Below are 4,983 nucleotides of genomic sequence, written 5' to 3'. Positions count from 1 at the left end.
CCGCATTAGGCTGGTACAGCGCAACAACATGGCCACAACCAGCAACAGCAACATCAGCAAAACCAACACGTACAAATGCAACTGCAATCGCAGGTGCAACAGCAATAGCGMAGTAACAGCTACAACAGACGCTACAACTGCAGTTGCTAATTCAACATCACCTATATTAAACTTAAATCACAATCTTTTCAACAAGACCTGTCGCTTGAGCAGCGCACATAAGTAGAGCACCGCTTATCTACCAGCAGCAACAGCAAGCACCACCTGATGCTACAACCACTGCAGCACATGTCAACGGTACATATGATCGATATCAATTAGAGTCCACAATGTATCGCTTCATCTGYAGTGAATTCGGCTCAACGCACTTTGCATCAGTCGCCGCCTCCACGCTACATACTTTATTTGAGGGGAGTACTGTGGGCACACAKATAAGACATATCACATGTGGCAGCACTGTTTGTCAGTTATTATATTATTTCATTCTCTTTATATTCTTCCTAGAAATTTACAGTTTCAACTGAATTATAAGCTTTTAGTTTTAAAAAGCGTCACTTTTGGTACAGACGCCAACAAGTGAACAATTGTTTTGAGTTATCTTAATAAATATTCATTTAAATACTAAATATGGTATGGTATACAATATGGTATACAATACAATATGTAAATTTAGTTTTAGCATTCAATAAAATGAACCGCAACATGTTTTTGTTTGCAAGTTCATCTGATTCAGATGAAAACCATCAAAAAATKACCATAAGGTTCAGAATTCGTGATAAAATAATCCCATGGCTTTACGTGAAGCAGCTTAAGGACATTTTTAACTTAACGGGCATTTATCAAACGCATTGGTGGTACAATGCTGTTAAAAAGATTTCAAAGTTCGGCAATGTATGTGCAGCGTTSCTAACATCTGCTAACAATTTAAAAATTCAACATATTGCAGATGTTTTGTAAATAAAAATAATAATACAGATATAGATACGGGAAATGAAACTCAATTAACTGAAATTGGTCAGAAATTAAAGATAACATTGTGCTAGGTATAAATAATAATTGAATTAAACGTTCTAACAACCTTTGAATACATATTTTGTTTTAAGAAATATATTTTCAATAATTTGGAATTAACATATCGTATAGGTATATTGGTGTTTCTGAACTTTTCTCTTTAAAGTGTCAAGGTCATGAGTTTTAATCTGCAACTGCACAGCTTTTATTTGCATATCTGCTTTATGTATGTACCTCTTCTTTTATTTCTTTAAAGCAGTTAGTTTCTCAAGATTTTTACTTCCACTGTAACATCAATCCCCATAGCTTAGAAGAGTTGCTCATCTGTTTCTGTTTCGAGGCTTTGTTGAATGATATTTTCTTGTTCGTGCTTTTGATCAGCAAATACCTATTTTGGTATTATTATTTTAATCATCTATTATTTTATTTATTTAATTAATACTATTTACTTGTGTCGGTCTTACTTTTCGCCAAAATGTAGCATCTTTCATCGGTGGCCCGGCAGCGTTAAGTTTTAGTGTCAATGCATCCCATAGCTTATTTGATGAAACTTTGCCTTGYCCACAATTAGGCAAACTATTATTTGCTAAGTTCTGATGCTGTAGCATWAAACCGCTCATCAAATTTCTTTGACGCATATTCATTTTGTTTACATTTCATCTTAAATCATTACTTATAAATAATTATAATGCATTTTTAATAAACTGAATAAAAGAAAAATGACCTGCAACTTTTTGGAAAATCATATTCGAAAACATCGAATTTCATTAAATTAAGGCCAAAAAGCTGAATCATGGACTTAGTGGGTCAAAATATCTGGAAATAATACTWGAAATTGAGTGGTTAGCATACATCGATGTCTAGGGACAATAATAGCAACAAATTGTAAGCCAAAACCTGCTAAAACTTATGTAATTARCTTTAAATTATATACATAAGTAATCATCAGTATACGTACACTTTTTTGATATAAATTAGGCGCATTTTCAGCTTTAGCACTAATTTTTTTTATTTGTTTAAAAAAAAATATTTTGATATGCTATATTTAATGTTAAATATACATATCTTGAAATGGATAGCAAAAAAAAACCTAAAAATTTATTAATTTTAAAATAAATAAACGTGTCGTAATTTAATGGAACTATGTGTATGTAAACTTTATTGGTCGACTGTATATGATATAATCTAAAAACATTTTTGATTTGTAAATAACTTTATTTTTGTGCTGAGAATCTTAGTTAAATTGTTTAGTGCTTTTTTATACTGAGGAAATCGTGTGATTTGCCATTTTTACGTAGCTTTCTCGTTTTCTTTGTGAGTTCTTGAATAGTTTTCATAAATGTGTAAACTTCATCTTCTAACATATCCGAATTTAAGTCCAATCCCTTTTCCATAAAGTCACATCCAGTAGCCATAGCAGCTTTAAATAGCTCTCTTCAATTCGGTTTCGTAACTCTTGAGCCCCATTGGGAGTGTATTGCGTTAAAGATGAATTTTCCACGGTGTTGTAGCTCAAGTTCCGTGTACAAATCCATTTTGATATTGTGTCTAGGTGGGCTATATGTCACGGTAATACTTATTTTTCCGAAACTAATAATAATAATTAATAAAGAAAAATACATTTATTGCATTTAGATACATACATATGCATTATTTCTCAATCAGATGGATTCACCAGCGCTATTCGATGAATTTTTTTTTTAAGTAATGCCCTACAACGTCTTTGACTCCCGTAAAAGGTACATGTAAAATTCTCATTTTAGTTTTCAATTTGTTTCTATACATTTGCATGTAGARCAACTGGCATTAAAACGGAAGAGTTCAATATTTCTGGTTGCTAGAACTCAGAGGAAAGCTTTTTAAAGCAAAAAGTAAATAATTTGAGTGTGGATGGAAAGGATAATCCAATACTTCATTATATTTATACTTTTTTCAGATATTTTTAACATGTTAAAACTATTTCCACCCAACTAGAAAAATTGTCTTAAGAGTTGGTAATATGTAAAAGAAGATGGACAGCTTTTTGAAAGAAAATGTAAGTTTATGTCCATAAAAGTTTTTATTGTTCTATAAGTATTCAGCAATACAAAGAGAACGTATTGTTTAAATATTGTTTTTTAAGCATTATTTGAGTATTTTCTAACTGCATTTGTTCTCTAATCCAAAAAAAGGGGAAAAAGGACCGTCTGTGAATGTAATATGCTAATTAGGAAGGTTCTTCAATCAGTACAGGGATAATGGGATGCCCAACTTATTCCAGTGTGAGAGCGCCTCAAAATAAGCGTGTTTTATAACATTTCCCATTATGGCCAGATCGAACAAAATAAGAAGTTTTGGGCATTTTAAATCAAAATACCCAACATTTATTACGATTGCAAATTATACATTGGACTTTTAATATATGGCGAAACTACTTAATTCCTTTTTTATAATTTTATGGTATATCAAAAAAACTGACTTTCGATCTTTCAATACTTAATAAGGTGAATTAAGCCTGTCAGTTCGCAATCAATAAATGTTTTTCATCATTTTTAATTGAAATATAATTTTACTATGCAAAACGATTCATGAATTATATACATATGTATATGTAGCGATCTTGAATGGCGGCAACAAATTCCTCTGTTCTTATACATATATTTTGGGTATAATTTCAATCTGGCCGTTCCAGTCATTCCAATTGCAAAACGTCAAAACCTACTCAATCCAGTCAACTGTCAAAGTTCGGTAGGTTAGCGGATCTCACATTTCCAGTGACAGGAGAGTTGGGGATCTCTTTATCTCTCAATCAGTATGCCAACTGACTGGCGAAGAAATCGGCAACACCCAAAAAGAAATTGCTGTTTCCCTAACAATAATTGCAGCCAGAGATTAAGAGATCCCTAACTCTCCTCTCCATATATTAAAACTCCAATGTATAATTTGCAATCGTAGTAAATGTTGTGTGTTTTAATTTAAATGCCCGAAGTTCTTATTTTGTTCGATCTGGCCATAATAGCTGGAATAAGTTGGGCATTTCATTATTCCTGGCTGCAGCTTTGGAAATGAACGAGAAACTAAAATGCGACAGCTTTGCTACAGCAACGGTTAGTAATCTACATATACATATGTATGTATAATTGCTATATGAGGGAATATCAGTTTACGGCAGGAAGGGCATAAAAAGTTCCGAAAAAATCAATGACATTCCTTCGAAACTTGATGGTCATCGCAGAATGGTTGGGGCCATGGATAAAATGATACTAAACTCTCGTATTGGCTGTTCCCTGATTAGGTTCGTAGCGATAGAGATCAGGGAATTTCGAAATTAATAGAAATGTTTATATAAATTAATCAATGATTTTACATTTTAACATTTATACATACATATATGTATGCATTTTCAAAGTGTTTAATTTAGTGTTTTATATAACTTATCGAAAATGCCAAAAATAAAGAAGTATGTGGTCGGAATATATGTAAGTATATTACCTTTGGAAATGTATTATTATTTTAATTAACGCATTTTAGAACATAGCGTGTGCTGAGCGTTCATTTATGCATATGTATGTGTTTGAAGAAACAGTGGTTAATTTAAATGTGCAAAAATGTGATCAGCGCGTGAAAACAGTGTCCACATTTCAAAAAGAAAAATTTATTCATAAATTTGGAAGCATCTGGAAGTTTAACCAAAGAACATCTTCTGAAATATTTATTCTACTTTTATTATTTGTCTTACATTTTATAGATTTAGTGTATTTATAATGATGATCCCTTCATCCAACCCTCATAATGTGTTATGGTTTTGGAATAAAAAAAGAGCTTCGGCCTTTTTTCCACAACCGCAYATATTAAATTGAATCTTAAGACTGACCTAATTGACATTGCTTGTTAGTTTTCTTACTCCTAATCATAGGGCTAGCTGTACTAGCATTATTTGTGCGCTTTATTCTAATATTAAGATTAACTGTATGTATGTTTATAGTTGAGTTG

The sequence above is a fragment of the Bactrocera latifrons genome, unplaced genomic scaffold (assembly GCF_001853355.1).
Source record: "Bactrocera latifrons isolate USDA-ARS-PBARC rearing strain unplaced genomic scaffold, ASM185335v1 scaffold_276, whole genome shotgun sequence".
NCBI classification, from domain to species: domain Eukaryota; kingdom Metazoa; phylum Arthropoda; class Insecta; order Diptera; family Tephritidae; genus Bactrocera; species Bactrocera latifrons.
The sequence above is the reverse complement of the archived record's forward strand: the minus strand, read 5'-3'. Positions refer to the sequence as shown.